This window comes from Rhinoderma darwinii, chromosome 2, assembly GCF_050947455.1.
Source record: "Rhinoderma darwinii isolate aRhiDar2 chromosome 2, aRhiDar2.hap1, whole genome shotgun sequence".
NCBI classification, from domain to species: Eukaryota; Metazoa; Chordata; class Amphibia; order Anura; family Rhinodermatidae; genus Rhinoderma; species Rhinoderma darwinii.
This window is the reverse complement of record NC_134688.1, coordinates 130,041,407-130,059,263: the sequence shown is the minus strand read 5'-3', so window position 1 is coordinate 130,059,263 and position 17,857 is coordinate 130,041,407.

The following is a 17,857-nucleotide window of genomic DNA, read 5'->3' as shown; positions in this document are numbered from 1 at the left end:
GTTGTAAACCTCCCAGGTCAAAGTAAATGTAAGAAATATCAGTAAAAGGCTTGTGACATTTGATGCAACTGCAAACACAAGTGAGAATAAGAAGAAAAAATCCTATGCATCGAAGAATGATATTTCTTTTGTGTTTCTTTATATGCGTTGATTAATACATGAGTTGGGAATGGATTCTATATTAAAATACAAATGCTGAATTGAAAACTGAAGTAGAATTAAGTCCTCATATTTATGAAGTTTTAGGCCTCGTTGACATCAGCTTCGGGTTCCGTTTGGGGTTTCCGTTTATCCAATCCGTCAGCGGAACAGATGAACGGTAAACCAAACCATAGCTTCCGTTTGCATTACCATTGATATCAATGGTAATGCTTCCATTGCAAATGGTTCTTGTTTGTTTCCGTTCCATAAGGTTTTAGTTTTTTTTGCGGAAACAATAGCATAGTCGACTACGCTATTGTTTCCACTGAAAAAGGGAAATCTTACGGAACGGAAACAAACGAATAACATTTGCAAGAAAAGCATTACCATTGATATCAATGGTAATGCAAACGGAAGCTATGGTTTCTGTTTGACTTTCCGTTCATCTGTTTCGCCGACGGAATAGATAAACGGAAGCCCCAAACGGAACCCGACGCTGATGTGAACGGGGCCTTACAAATGAGACATTAAAGGTCAAGCAGTGCATTTACCGCTGTGCGTCCCTTTGTAGATCTTTTAGGTAGACACAATTAAGCGATAAAAGTAGTCCTTAGCATCCATCCTTACAATTCTATTACTTTCTCAGTGAGATTATGGTGAGTTGGCATGTGTTACCTACTAATGACTTATAAATAGAAAGCAATAGACTTTAGTAACATATATGTATATTGTGTCATGTGTAAAATGAAAACGGTATCATTAATAACTTGTAGAACCAAGGCTTTATTTAATGTATATGGAATTTTTCTAAAATGGTTCAAAGTCAATCCATAAATGTTCTGTTGAAGCCAATCGATGGAAGAACCACTGAAATGAACTTTGCTTTGGAATTACTTTGGTTTAAAGGGATTCCAAGCTTATCTTAAATTTGGTTGTAAGATCTGAGGACTGAATACCCAAGTAAAAAGATAAGTAGTAATGCCCTAAAAATGCCCTTGTGTCCACCATGGCCTAGTACCTATATTTGCTATATATTTGGCATACTGGGCTTTTTTATCGCTATTGTCCTGCTGTTATGTGTTATTGTTGTTGCAGGTGTATTCTTGATCCCTCCACTAGGTGTTACATGTAAAGTGGTGAAATCAGCTACTGTCTGACAATGTGTGGGAGAAGATTGTAGGGCACTGCAGCAAATAGTAAGAGCGTATCCGCCCTGGGCGCCACAGGAAATTCCGGCCAAAATATTGCATCAAAATGTGGTGCAGTTTTGTCTGCTGCGGAAAACCGCAGATAAAAAAGAAAAACATTCATACTTACGTAGACATGGCGGTCCTGCATCCCGGCCTCCTGAGATGACGTTTCATCCCATGTGACCACTGCAGCCTGTGATTGGCTGCAGCAGTCACATGGAATGAAACGACATCCCAGGAGGCCGGCCTGGACTAAGAAGCACAGAATTCTGTGTAAGTATAAGATGAAATTTTTTTCTGAGTTGCGATTTTTCACGGAAACGCAGCTTTTGCAGCATCTGCTATTTGTTGTGAGTTTTAACTCCCCATTGAATTCAATAGGGAAAATACGCAACAAAAAAGCTGCGATTACGCAAATACAATTGACATGCTGCGGATTAAAAATCTGCACCGCAGCCCAATTTTTGAGCGTTTTTTCCGCTCTTCACTTACACAGCGTGTGGATGAGATTTGTTGAAATGTCATCCACTTTTCCGCTGTATTATGCAGCAGATTTTCTGAAACTAAATGTGAACTTACCCTAAGAGGGTCCCTAACTGATGTGCCCCACATTTTGCTTCCATAACAGTCAGTTATCCCATACAGGGTCTATTCCCCTTTAACTGGTTCCCGACCGCTGGCTGTATATTTACGGCCTGCGGTCAGGGTCCTTAAAACCCGAGCCATAGACTTTTTACGGCTCGGGTTTTAACTTGCTGCCCGCGCGATCGGGCAGCTGAATGTCGGGTCTCCGGCTGTCAGTGACTGCCGGGGACCCTGAGGAGAGGATAGAAGCAGCTTTCACTGCTTCTGTCTTCTCCGATGTGTTTTTACACAGCGTTCAATGAACGCTGTGTATAGGAATAGAGACAGCAGCAGCGGCGCTGTCTCTATTCCTCCCGGTGATCATGTGACAGGTCACATGATCGCCGGGTGCCGTTAGTGACAGACTGCTGCTGGGTCTTACAAGACCCAGCACAGCCCTATTAGTGACAATCGTCACTATGAGAGGGCTGATTTCCCCTGTAACTGGGGCTGCTGTGCAGCTCCAGTTACAGTGGAAAAGATGGTGTAAAAGAAAGAAAAAAAATATATAAAGTTCCCCAAAGGTCTTTTTTGACCTTTGGGGGACAGACCATAGTAATAAAAAAATAATAAAGTAAAGTGCAAAAAAAATGTAATAATAAATACACATAAAATACCCACCCCCCAAAAAAAAACGTTACCCCCGCCAATCATTGTTGTAACGCTAGCGCTGAGCCAATTACCCTAATATAGACATGTAATATATTAAAATTTACTGTGGGGTCTAAATGGTCACAACACTTATAAATTAATTCCTTGAGGGGTGTAGTTTCCAAAATGGGGTCACTTCTGGTGGCTTTCCATTGCTTTGATACCTCTGGGGTTCTGCAAATGCGACATGGCACCCGAAAACCAATCCAGCAAAATCTGCACTCCAAAGAACACACAGCACTCCTTTCTTTCTGAGGCCTCCCATGGGCCCGAACAGCAGTTTATCGCCACAAATGGGGTATTGCTGCACTCAGGAGAAATTGGGCAATAAAATTGGGTATTTTGTTCCCTGTGAAAATAAGAAATGTTGATGAAAAATAAAAATTTATTGGAAAACATTTTTTTTTCCATTTCACACCCCACTTTTGGGGGATTCCTACTGTTTTGGCACCCCAACACCTCTTCAAACCTGGCATGCTGCCTAAAATATATTCTAATAAAAAAGAGGCCCCAAAATGCACTAGGTGCTTCTTTGCTTCTGGGGCTTGTGTTTTAGTCCATGAGCGCACTAGAGCCACACGTGGGACATTTCTAAAAACTGCAGAATCTGGGCAATACATATTTAGCAGTGTTTCTCTGGTAAAACCTTCTGTGTTACAGAAAAAAAATTGAATATATTTGAAATTCAGCAAGAAAAATGACATTTGCAAATTTCACCTCCACTTTGCTTTAATTTCTGTGAAATGCATAAAGGGTTAAAAAAAACTTCTAAATGCTGTTTTGAATACTTTGAGGGGGTCTAGTTTTTAAAATTGGGTGTTTTGTGGGGGTTTCTAATACATAGGCCCCTCAAAGACAGTTCAGAACTGAACAGGTACCTTAAAAAAAAGGCTTTTGAAATTTTATTAAAAATATGAGAAATTGCTGTTTATGTTCTAAACCTTGTAACGTCCAAGAAAAATTAAAGAATGTTCAAAAAACAATGCCAATCTAAAGTAGACATATGGGAAATGTGAACTAGCAACTATTTTGGGTGGTATAACCATCTGTTTTACAAGCAGATGCATTTAAATTCAGAAAAATGATATTTTTTATAAATTTTCGCTAAATTTTTCAATTTTTCACAAATAAACACTGAATATATCGACCAACTAATATAAAGCCCAATGTCTCATGAGAAAACAATTTCAGAATCGCTTGGATAGGTTTAAGCATTCCGAAGTTATTACCACATAAAGTGAAATATGTCAGATTTGAAAAATGGACTCTGAGCCTTAAAGGGTAACTGTCAACATCATTTCACCTATTGAACTCTACTCAACCCTCGCTGGCCGCTGCTGTCAAAAGTTCATTGCCGTTTTCCGCTCTCCAAAACTCCTCCTCCGACCATAAATAACGGTCTGTAAACATTTTGTGCCTTTTTATGGTAATAATCTGGCAGTCTCGTTCGTTCCTCTTTTTATGCCCGCCCACCGACGAAAACTGGCCCATCCTGAATGCTGTCAATCAAAAGTAAGCTATCAATCAAAAGTAAGGATACAGGGTTAACTCGGAAAGGCTTGAGGAATGAAGATTTGACTCTTTTCAACTGAAGATTTGACTCTTTTATGCTCATTAGCATACAGCGCAGGAACACTAAAAGATGGAATGCTAAAGGTACAGAGCCAAATTAGAAGATAACTTTAGGTTACATAAAAATGATTTTTCACCCACTACCACCAGGTATTGCTGGTTTAATAAGTGAAATGCTGATGACAGGTTCCCTTTAAGGCCCAAACTAGGCTGCGTCCTTAAGGGGTTATAGGAACTTCAACTGAATTTTTTTATCTGTGCTTCTGCATATTACTTATTACAGATCTGTTCTTTAAATATAATATAATATAATATATAAATATAATTTAAAAAAACCTAATAAATAAATATATTTTTATGTTGTCTCACTGACTGACCAAAGCAAGAGCTTATACATACCCATAATCTCTCGTGCCCAATCTTTTAAGTCATGGGCCGATAGAAAACAGGGTGGTTGTTAAAGGGAATGTGTCGCTAGAAAAATATTATTATTTTTTTTAGTTAAACAGTTAGTATATAAATGATTAAACATTGTTCTAATTTTTTTAATTTTTTCACGAGTCAGGAAATATTATAAATTAGATTCTAATTTATAACATTTCCCAGTGCTGGTCACTAGATGGAGCAAATCCCAAAATTGCAGCATTGGCATGTGGTAAAGCAACATTGCTTTATGCTGCAAAATTTGAGAAGACATACTCGCTCTAGTGAGCTCACAGAATCCCCCCTCCCTTATCCTGGCTAGTGCCAGGAGAAAGGAGGGGATTGAACGTTCAAACCTCCTACACTGTGTGTCGCCATTTTTTGAGCGAACATACAGTGTAATACGTTTACATACAGTAGTAATCACACACTAAAACACGTACATACACAGAAATAACTTACCTGCTCCTGCCGCCGCCGCTCCCTCCGGTCCATCCGCTCCGTCTGCTCCCTCCGCTTCAAGTGCTTGCATTAGAACACAAGTCCGGAAGCCGCGACCGTAAGTAGTAATCTTACTGTCCGGCCGCGGCTTCTGGTCCACAAGAAAATGGCGCCGGACGTCGCTTTGACGAAGACCTTCCATTTGGACTGTGTGGGAGCGGCACATGCGCCGTTCCCACACAGACAGCGTACAGCATAGTGAATGGAACGGGTCCCGTTCGCATTCAATATGGGTCTGTATGTGCCGTATTCCATGTCTGTATCTGTTGTTAATCGACACATACAGAGATGAAAAAAAAATGCCAGCCCCCATATACAAGAAAAAGTTTACAAATAAAAAAAGTAAAACACAAACACACAAATAAATAAAACATTTTTTAATAAAACACTAAAAGCAAATTGTGTTTTTCAAATCTGACATGTTTCATTTTATGTAGTAATAACTTTGGAACGCTTTTACCTATCCAAGCGATTCGGAGATTGTTTTCTCGTGACACATTGTACTTTATGTTACTGGCAAAATTTGCTCGATATGTTCAGTATTTAATTCTGAAAAACACCAAAATTTAGCGAAAAATTTCAAAAATTGGCATTTTTCTCAATTTAAATGTATCTGCTTGTAAGACAGGCAGTTTTAACACACAAAATTGTTGCTAAATAATATCCCCCATATGTCTACTTTAGATTGCCATAATTTTTTGAACATCCTTTTATTTTTCTAGGATGTAACAAGGCTTTGAACTTTAGCAGCAATTTCTCACAAAATTTCAAAAGGCTATTTTTACAGGGGCCAGTTCAGTTGTGAAGTGGCTTTGAGGACCTTATATATTAGAAAGCCCCGAAAAGTCAACCCATTTTAAAAACGTCACCCCTCAAAACATTCAAAACAGCATTTAGAAAATTTCTTAACCCTTTAGACGTTTCACAGGAATTAAAGCAAAGTAGAGGTAAAACTTACAAATTTCATATTTTTTTGCAGAAATTTATTTTTAATCCAATTTTTTTTTATAACACAGAAAGTTTTACCAGAGAAATGCAACTCAATATTTATTGCCCAGGTTCTGCAGTTTTAGGAAATATCCCACATGTGGCCGTAGCATGCTACTGGACTGAAGCACCGATCTCAGAAGCAAAGGAGCACCTAGTGGATTTTGGGGCCTTATTTTTATTAGAATATATTTTAGGCACCATGTCAGGTTTGAAGGCTCTTGCGGTGCCAAAACAGTGAAAATCTCCCAAAAGTGACCCCATTTGGGAAACTACACACCTCAAGGAAATTATCTAGGGGTATAGTGAGCATTTTGACCATACAGGTTTTTTACAGAAATTATTGGAAGTAGGCCGTGAAAATTAAAATCGAAATTTTTTCAAAGAAAATGTAGGTTTAGCGATTTTTTTTCTCATTTCCACAAGGACTAAAGGGGAAAAGGAACCATAAAATTTGTAAAGCAATTTCTCCCGAGTAAAACACTACCCCACATGTGGTAATAAATGGCTTTTTAGACACACAGCAGGGCTTAGAAGGGAAAAGAGCACTATTTGGCTTTTGGGGATCACATTTAGCAGGAATGGTTTGCGGAGGCCATGTCACATTTGCAAAGCCCCCGAGGGGACAAAACAATGAATACGCCCAAAAATGGACACCATTTAGGAAACTACACCCCTTGAGGAATTCATCTAGGGGTGTAGTCATTATTTTCACCCCACAGATGTTTCATAGAATTTATTAGAATTGGGCAGTGAAAATAAAAACAATCTTTTTTCTTCAATAAGACGTAGCTTTAGCGCAAAATTTTTCATTTTCTCAACAAATAAAAGAAAAAAAGAACCCAACATTTCTAAAGCAATTTCTCCCGAGTACGGCAATATGTGATCATAAACGGCTGTTTGGGCACACGGCATAGCTCAGAAGGGAAGGAGCGCCATTTGGAGTGCAGATTTTGCTGGATTGGTTTCTGGGCGCCTGTGGGACCAAAACAGTGGAAACCCCCCAGAAGTGACCCCATTTTGTAAACTACACCCCTCAATGCATTTACCTAGGGGTGTAGTAAGCATGTTAACCCTGCAGGTGTTTTGTAGAAATTAGTGTGCACTCGATGTTGCAGAGTGAAAATGGGATTTTTTCCATACATATGTCAATATGTGGTGCCCAGCTTGTGCCACCATAACAAGACAGCTCTCTAATTATTATGCGGTGTTTCCCGGTTTTAGAAATACCCTACATGTGGCCCTAATCTTTTGCCTGGACATTCGACCAGGCTCAGGAGTAAAAGCGTACCATGTAAAATTTGGGCCTAATTTACAAAGTATTAGTTGACAATTGCAGAGGCTCAGATGTGAAATAATAAAAAGAAACCCCTGAGAAGTGACCCCATTTGGAAACTACTCCCCTCAAGGCATTTATTAAGGGGTGTAGTGAACATTTTCACCCCACAGGTCTTAAATGAACGCGCTGCGGATGGTGGCAAATATGTCGTGCCCAGCTTATGCCACTAGAAACACACACCCCAAAAATTGTTAAAAGGGTTCTCCCGGGTATTAAAATGCCATATATGTGGAAGGATCTGCTGTTTGGGCACACTGTAGGGTTCAGAGCGGAGGGAGCGCCATTTGGCTTTTGGAGAGCGGATTTTGCTTGGTAGTAGATTTGTTTGAGTATTGCTGGTGTTTCCGTTTATAATGTGGGGGTACCTGTAAGCCGGGCAGAGTACATTAGGGGCATAGTCAGGTGGTATAATAATGGGGTAAAAAAACAATAAAATGATCCATAGATGTGTGTTATGCTGTGAAGCAATCCTTTCTGCACAGGCCAGTGTCGCACTGATATATGGCATCCTTTCTTATCCCCCTTTTGCAAACTCCGCACCTTTGCAGTTTAGGGAATTTTGCTGGGAAAGTGTTGTCCTGGTATAATACGGGCACCGTCGCTTCCAGCAGATGTTTGGGCCCTCCCCTTCCTGGTTCCCTAATTTTAGGTCCTTGATAAATCGCCTCTTGAAACAGAAGAAATGTTCCCCTCGGGCTGGCACAACTGTATATTTTTTATTTCCTGACTTATTGGAGCCTTAACTGATTTTATTTTTTCATAGACGTAGTAGTATGAGGGCTTTTTTTTTGCGGGACGAGCTGTAGTTATTATTGGTACCATTTTGGGGTACATGCAACTTTTTGATCACATTTTATCCTACTTTTTGGGAAGCCAAGTAAACAAAAAAACGCAATTCTGCCATAGTTTTTTTCCTTTTATTTATACAGCGTTCACCATGCGTTATAAACTACATGTTCACGTTATTCTGCGGGTCAGTACGATTTCGGCGATACCTAATTTATAGAACTTTTTTATGTTTTAAAACTTTTTGCACAATAAAATAACTTTTGGAAAAAGAATGTATTTTTTCTGTCGCCAAGTTGTGAGAACCATAACTTTTTTACTTTTTTGTCGACGGAGCTGTATGAGGGCTTGTTTTTTGCAACACGAGGTATGGTTTTTATACGTACCATTTTTGGATACTTTTTGATCACTTTTTATTCCAATATTTGTAGGGCAAAGTGACCAAAAAAAAGAAACTCTGGTATAGTTTTTTACGGGTTTTTTTTACGTTGTTCACCGCGTGCAATAAATAATATAATATTTTGATACCTCAGGTTGTTACGGTTGCGGCGATACCAAATACGTATGGTTTATTTATTTATTTTCAATAATAAAGGACTTGATAAGAGAAAAAGGGTGATTGTGTTTTATTTTATTACTTGAAACTTTTATTGATTTCAAACTTTCATTTTTTTCACTTTTTTTAACACTTTTTTTATACTTTGTTACATTTTTTTTCAAGTCCGACTAGGGGACTTGAAGGTCCAACTGTCAGATTTATTTTTTTCTAATACATTGCCCTACCTACGTACTTCCGTAATGGCAGAGCAGGAGGTCATTGTGTCTCCTGTTGCCATAGCAGCAGTCGCCAGTCCTGATTGCCTGTCAGGGCTGGCGATCTGCTAGCAACCACTAAGATGCATCGAAGGGGTTAATGTACAATATAGGCCACTTATAATGTGGTGACAGAGCCTCTGAAAATGTAGAGATCACGTTTGAACGCTGCATTGAAGGGGTTAATGGCGGGGATCTAAGCTAATTTCGGTCCCCGCCATTATAGCCGGATGTCAGCGGTAAGATACCACTGAGATCCGGCGATGATGGCACCGGCTCAGCTTCTGAGCCGGTGCCAAGCATTTAGCGTATGGATACGGCAAATTGCGGGAAGCACTAGCTTTCCATGGCGTACCCATACGGCAAATGTTGGGAAGGGGTTAATGGTACATTCTCAGAGTGGGTAACATTACCAGTGGGGTTCCACAGGAGTTAGTTTTGGACCCTCTTCTTTTTAATTTGTTTATTAATGACCTTGTAGAGGGTTTACAGAGTATAATTTCAGTATTTGCAGATGATACTAAGCTCTGTAACATAATCAACACAGAGGAGAATAATGTAATATTACAGATTTGGGGAAGCTGGAGGTATGGGCAGAGAAATGGTAAATTAAGTTTAATGTGGATAAATGTAAGGTTATGCACTTCGGCCGAGGAAACAAATTTTACAATTATGTATTAAATGGTAAAACACTAAGTAAAACTAACACTGAAAAAGATTTGTGGATATTGGTGGACAGTACATTTACCTTTAGCAACCAGTGCCAGGCAGCTGCTGCCAAGGCAAATAAAATCATGGGATGCATCAAAAGAGGCATAGTTGCTCATGACAATAACATAGATTTGCCTCTATACAAATCACCAGTCAGAACACATATGGAATATTGTGTTCAATTTTGGGCACCTGTGTATAAGAAGGACCTGGCTGAACTAGAACAGGTGCAAAGAATGGCGACCAAGGTAATTAAGGGAAGGGGCAGATTGCAGTACCAAGAAAGGTTATCAAACTTGGGGCTATTCGGTTTAGAAGCAGGACGGCTTATGGGTGATCTAATTACAATGTACAAATATATAACTGAACAGTACAGAGATCTTTTTAATGATCTTTTTACACCTAGGCCTGTAACAAGGACAAGGGGGCATCCTCTACATCTAAAGGAAAATAGGTTTCACCATCATCACAGATGGGGATTCTTTACTGTGAGAGCAGTGAGACTATGGAACTCTCTGCAACAGGATGTTGTGATGGTTGATTCTTTGAACAAGTTCAAGAAGTGCCGTGATGCCTTTCTTGAAAAATACAGGGTGGGCCATTTATATGGATACACCTAAATAAAATGGGAATGGTTGGTGATATTAACTTCCTGTTTGTGGCACATTAGTATATGGGAGGGGGAAACTTTTCAAGCTGGGTGTTGACCATGGCGGCCATTTTGAAGATGGCTATTTTGTATCCAACTTTAGTTTTTTCAATGGGAAGAGGGTCATGTGACACATCAAACTTATCGAGAATTTCACAAGAAAAACAATGGTGTGCTTGGTTTTAACGTTACTTTATTCTTTTATGATTCAGCGACGGGGGGGGGGGGCGGGGGGTCTCAGCACCTTGACCCCAACTGGTCAAAACTTCTGATATGCCTCTGTAAAATATCAAAAGGTTTTTTAAAGTACAGTTAAGGCCTATTTACATAGGCAAACGCTCGTTCATTGGATTATCTGCTCGTTTATACAGCAACAAATATTATCGTTGTCAGCTAAACATCTTCCTGTATAAACAGTGAGATGTGCTGCTGACATAATGGAAATGTATGGGGACAAATGATAGTAGTGACGATCGCTTATCCCCATATACAACCATGTAATAGGACCTTTAATATTTAAAGAGGCTCTGTCGCCACATTATAAGTGCCCTATCTCCTACATAAGGAGATGGGCGCTATAATGTAGGTGACACCAGTGCTTTTTATTTAGAAAAACTATCTATTTTACCACTTTATGAGCGATTTTTAACTTTATGCTAATTCGATTCTTAATGCCCAAGTGGGCGTGTTTTTACTTTAGACCAAGTGGGCGGTGTACAGAGGAGTGTATGACGCTGACCAATCAGGGTCATACCCTTGTCTCCATTAATTTACACTGCAGATAGCGATATAGCTATATCGCTATTTCCAGCCACATAAACACACTATAACATTACTGCAGTGTCCTGATAATGAATATATATTACCTCCAGCCAGGACGTGATGTGTATTCAGAATCCTGACACGTCTGAATCTTTTCTGCGAGATTTCCAGCAAGGCAAACGTAATCTCGTTTTAATTTACAGTTTACAGCGTAATCATGCGAGATTACATTTGCCTTGCTGGAAATCTCACAGAAAAGATTCAGAAGTGTCAGGATTCTGAATACACATCACGTCCTGGCTGGAGGTAATGTATATTCATAATCAGGACACTGCAGTAATGTTTGTATGTGTGTGTGTATGTGGCTGCACATAGCGATATAGCTATCTCCTTATGTAAGAGATAGGGCACTTATAATGGGATGACAGAGTCTCTTTAGGGCCACAATGGCCTTGGTCCTTAAAGGGTAAATGTTTCAATCGTTCATTCAGAGATAGCAGATGTATGCACTGCATATTGTTCTGCATTATAGATTAACTATCACTATTATTATTTTATAATAGGCTATCACATCACGTAAAAATATTCAATATAATGATAATAAAAAGGAGAACAACTACAGAATAACAGGCACAACATAAACTTGTCCAAAGATTTTTCTAAAGCAGGTCCTAAGCAAATGACTTCTAAATGTTACAGAGGGGGTAAGTAAGTCTGAACCAAAGCTACATTTTTTTTTTCCTTCTACTGCCAGCTCTTCAGGTCATCCTCTGTTCAATAGAGAAATAAATAATTCTTCTGCAGAACCTGAAATGATTCAACAGTCGACAGCACAGATGATTCCTCTGGAGATATGCCCTTAAAGAATTACATTGAGATGTATTGTGAACGAGCGCTTCCTTTGTTGCCTGCTTCTTTTAATGCTCCAAGTCCTCATTCACTTTCACCTTAAGCTATTTAGATGGTGCTAAAAAAAATAACTAAATTGTTCACAGTTTATTTTTTTGTGTCATGGTTTTAGATGAAAAACATAAGTCTTTGTATTTGAAGGTAGCTGGATTTTTTAATAGGTTCAGGGCTCTTTGGCAGACTATAATCTGTGTGGAAGTTATACTCACACACAGCATTTTGCATTTTTCGTGGTGTTTTTGATGGAGTTTTTTTACAGCGTTTTTTTAGTACACCCACATGTTACATCAAAGTCTCTAGTGAAATATAAAATGCACTACATACAACTGCGTTTTGGTTTGAGTATTTTTGTTGCTTTTTTATGTTGTAGTTTTTTGGCTTTTTTTAAAAACGCAGCAAGTTCCGGGTGTGGCATTTGTTCTGCCCATCTTTCCATATGCTATTCTATAGGACTTAAAAAATGGCAGAAAGAAATTTACAAAATGGCGCTAAATAAAAAACGCCACCAAAAACACCACTAAAAACGACATAAAATACGCTGTTACATTTTACAAAATGCTGGCATTTTAATATGTATTATTTTCATGCAGTTTAAAATGCCAGAAAATAATTGTGTGTGAATGAAGCCTAAATGAACAATGAACAATAAGCTGGCGCAGCTTTACAATAAGAATTAGAGTCATTCCTTTACCTGGGATTTAGGTGCCATTTAATACATGTCTAGTCCAACATTTTAAATTTGAACATGCTCTGATTTGGTAATGTTTCCAGTTTTCTTTCTTTTTTTTTTCAATAAAATACATTCATACATTGTTTTTACATGTTAAAAATAGTATTTTTTAGTTTAGAAGTGCTACATCCACCACTAATTTCTTATAGAATAGAAAAGTAATATGGTCAGACCTCCCAACAGGTGAGTAACTAGAATTCATAGGGATTTAAAGCAAAGTCAGTAATGCCCCCCCCCCCCCCTCCACGCACACGCGCACACACGCACACACCTTGTTGGCAATAAACTGTAAACCTTGCCAATGACAACTACTTTTACTTGAGAACTAGTCACAGGATAAACGTCATATATCAGATCTTCTAACCAAAGGACCTACATAGTAGAACTAGATCACAAAGGCCATCATAGGTGCATGTTTGATGGACAAAGATTAATTTTATCGGACCGTTTACTCCCCCTTTCCTCATCACTCCTTAGTATTATTTTTAATACATTGTATTTATTGGTCTCCTCCTTTTGGGATCCATTCCTGGTTTTGGCTCAAACAACACATGCAAAAAATGCACCAAATGTCATGAGTGTAAGCAAGTAAGTTAATTCTGAACTATAGAATACTCCACCTGCTGATTACTACAGAGCTTGTCAACGAGACTATCCTTGTTTGTAATGTTCCTGGTCACTGATCTGAATAATAGATCATAGTTACTGTTACTATTCTGGTTACTGTCTCATCATGGGTGGCGTTCCCCAATAAAAAATATGATGTACCTGCTGGTACAGACAGGGAGCAAAGACCATATACAGCTGTATCCAACTGATGGAGCTGCTTACGTAAAAATCAATGTAGATTTAAGGGCTTGTCTACTGGATAACACAGGTCAATAAGCCCTACTAGGACATATGGATGTCGTATAAGGGGTCCTTTACTATGGATCCCTTCTCTATTAGTGAGAGTGAATATTTACTGCAAATAGCTGTTCTTGAAGACATAGCATAATACTACATTTCCTGTACAGTACCAATGCAGGGGAAATATGGCAGCAGCTTACCTACAAGAGCTGATGACTGGGAATTCCAGTAGTAACACCCCAGCAATAAGCTCACCATCAGGGGAGCTGCCACAAAAAAGTAGCGTTACTGGTTGGACCCTCTTTCATATATAAAGTGTGAGGTCTCATGGCTTGAACACTTTCACCTTTTAATGTGCCTGAGCTTTACCTCTTGTCCCATTGTTTTCTGAGCTAGATAAAATATCTGCTTTAGTGTATCTAACATATATTTGATATTTTTAGTTTTTATCATACACCTAGACCATCTAGACTCTATTGTAATTTTTTTATGTTCTTTCCTTTACTTATTTCCTATTCTTAGTTTTTTTAAGAGACTAAAAAAAAAATTTAAACTGCATGCAATTTCCAAGCATTTTATTATTGCACATTTAGAAGAAAAGAATATTACTGAATTATGGAAAAAAAAGTATTGCAATGTCTATTATGTCCAATATTATTTAAAGCTGTTCTTACACATTATTTCTCTTGCTCTAAATGTAATATAGATTTTCTCCAAAGAATAAATTGCACATGGAATTTAGTGCCAATATATTCATTTTCACATAGGTGAAAGAGAATCACACATGTTGCAGTGAGGGTGTAATGGGGCTGGTTGGGCTCGGCAATCCGCACCAAACTGGTCACGTAATGAATATGCTGATATATGACTGCAATCACTATAATGGATAAAATCTGCTTTACCAACACTTTTCCTTCCAAGGAAAACTCACACACAATGTATTTATTATAACTGGCCTTCACTGTACTTTAATTAATAGCTCAGTACCTATTACGATGTGACAATTAATAGACCAGCTCTTAATTGCCTTGGTGACTGAGTTATGGCTGAGAACACTGCATTACGTCAAAATGGGAAGTGGTTATAGTGAGTAGTAAAAGCTAGCAGCAAAATATACGACAAAGATGTGAAATCAGGCATGGCAGAGTGACTGCTCTATGTAGATGATAAAAAAAAGTACACCATCAGAGGGTTGATAAGTATGACACTATGTAAATATACTATAGGAGACATGAGGGTATAACGACAAAATAAAGCCAGCGTAAAGGAGTCTTAAAGTGTAGCTATTTGATATGTGTGTATATATATACATTTTGTATCATTTAGTTGGAATGTGCTGTTCAATTTTTGTTGTGTTTATGGGATCCATATATGTGGGGTTAGTGACTGCCTCCACTTGTTGTTCTTGCACTCCTCCCATTCTGCCCTGGGTGATTTTATTCAGTTCAATGCTGGATCCTACCATCCCCAGGTATATATGTAGGCTCAGTCCCAGTTCTGGGTGTATGTGCAGCGTAGGTTCCCACCTTACAGAGGTCGCCTTGTCGTGGCAGGTAGGCTAACACTTTTTGATCAAAATGTGCACTAAGAACCTCCCTATTTGTAAGTAGATTTAGCTTTAGTGCATATTTATTTATATTTAGTGGTTTAGGTGGCATTAGTGTCGCAGGGTGCTGTCGCCATTTTTTTCCTGCTATATATATATATAGATATATATATATATATATATATATATATATATATATATATATACACACACAGTATTCGCTAAATATCTACAAGGGGGCTATGTGGCATTATCTACAAGGGGGGTATGTGGCATTATCTACAAGGGGGGTATGTGGCACAAGTGTTGTTCACATCTTTGTGTTATAGAACAAACAGTAATGTACTGAATGCTGACACATTAAAGTCGATGGGCTAATTCACATCTGATATTCGCACGGACTGTTGGTCTGTGCAGAGAATATTTCAGCCTACACTACTTTGGTCCAATTCTCGTACTAGACCTGCAAATTCAAGTCAATGGATCTTTGAAAGAAAGCAGAACATTTTTGGGACGGACATAAAAAACGGACAAGCAGAATGCACAAACACAATACTGATTCAATTCGGATGTAAAATAGTACATTTTTATTAAAACAACGACGACCTTTGCAATGCTCGTCTGAATACTGTCACGATCCTGGGATATGTAGCGCCAATAGGCCGCTGTGCCGTAGCGGAGAGGCAGCTGGACAAGTCACAGTCAATGCACAAGTCTATACAATTAGTACGTAGCACGAAAGTACCTGAGGTAGTCCAGACAATTGGCAGAGGCTTTAGCACGGATGGGGCTGGATGTGGCAGGTAGCGCCAGACGTGGCGGATGACAGCAGGTGCAGCAGGTTGCACCAGATGTGGCGGATGACAGCAGGTGCAGCAGGTTGCACCAGAGGTGGCGGATGACAGCAGGTGCAGCAGGTTGCGCATTGGCGTAGCTATAAGGGTCGTAGTGGCCCCCATTGCCAACCGGTGCTAACTGTAGAATAGATTTTTTTAAACCTTTACTTGCAGTGATGCCAGCACTACGCAGGGCCCTTACATGACGTACATAATCAGTGTACCATGTGACATCGCGTGAGGGGCATTCTAGGCATTCTGGAAGAGAACGCAACGTGGTGCAGATGGTGGGAGAGAGCCTGGATGCCCTGGAAGTTGGAGCCGATCATCCGACTTTTCAGAAAACAACAAGCCCTGGTGAGGGGGACTGTAATGTAATGTAATGTATTGTATTGTGCTGTCTGTGTTTTCGGTGTAGATAGGAGAGCACAATACAATATATTACAAACTGTGGGTCACGTCTCCCTGGGGGGGTCGTGTGAATACCTCGGGGGGGTTGCGAACCACTAAACAAGGTTCCTGTTCCAACTGTATCTGTGTCGTCAGGACACAGATACAATTGAATTCAATGCTGGAGCAAAGAGCTGACGGCCCCTTGCTCCAGCATTCACTGTGCCATGAGCTATGAACTGCTCGTCTCAGCCAGGCACGATGTAGTGACGTCATCGCGCCAGGCTGCACCGAGTCAATCACAGCACAGTGGAGGAGAAAAATCTCCACCCGTCAGGGGAACGGGGCTAGGCAAGTATTTTTCTATTCGGCGCATATGGGCATTATACTGGGTATGGGAGGGGGCTGTCTGCGATGGGGGTGCATTATACTGCGTGGGAGCAGCTATGGATGTGCATTATACTGTGGGGGCAGCTATGGGGGAGCATTATACTGTGTGGGGGCAGCTATGGGGGAGCATTATACTGTGTGGGGGCAGCTATGGGGGTGCATTTTACTGTGTGGGGGCAGCTATGGGGGTGCATTATACTGTGCGGGGAGCATTATACAGTGGGGGCAGCTATGGGGTGCATTATACTGTGGGGGGGCATTATACAGTGGGGGCGGCTATGGGGGTGCATTATACTGTGGGGGCAGGTATGGGGTGCATTATACAGTGTGGGGCAGCTAAGGGGTGCATTATACTGTGTGGGGCAGCTATGGGGGTGCATTATACTGTGGGGGGAGCATTATACAGTGGGGGCAGCTATGGGGCTTCATTATACAGTGGGGGCAGCTATGGGTGTGCATTATACTGTGTGGGGGCAGCTATGGGGTGCATTATACTGTGTGGGGGCAGCCATGGGGGTGCATTATACTGTGTGGGGGCAGCTATGGGGGTACATTATACTGTGGGGGTAGCTACAGGTTGCGCCAGACGTGGCGGGTGACAGCAGGTGCAGCAGGTGGTTGCACCACACGTGGCGGTTGACAGTAAGTGCGACAGGTTGTGCCAGACGTGGCAGACGACTGTAAGTGTAGTAGAACATGTCTGCAATCACTAGACAGGCTCAGGAACTAAACACAGCACGGGAAACAGGATGCAGGTAGCAGGGCAGGGGAACACAGGGAACAGGATTCGGCTAAGGGACCATTTGCAAGACTAACATGGGAATTACAAACAATGCTTAGGCAAGGAATGAAAGGGCAGGGCCCTTTTATAGTTCAAGGTGATCTGGAGCATAATTAATTCATTAATTATGTAGCTTCCATGGCCGCGGGCCGTCGGGTCTACTCACCTCCCGACGCCCGCAGCCATGGATCTGTGAGCGCTGGTCCCCATCTCCTTCCTAGGAGACACCAGCACTCCCTTCCGCTCCGGTCCGCTGTGTCCTGTAGGGTGCGTGCAC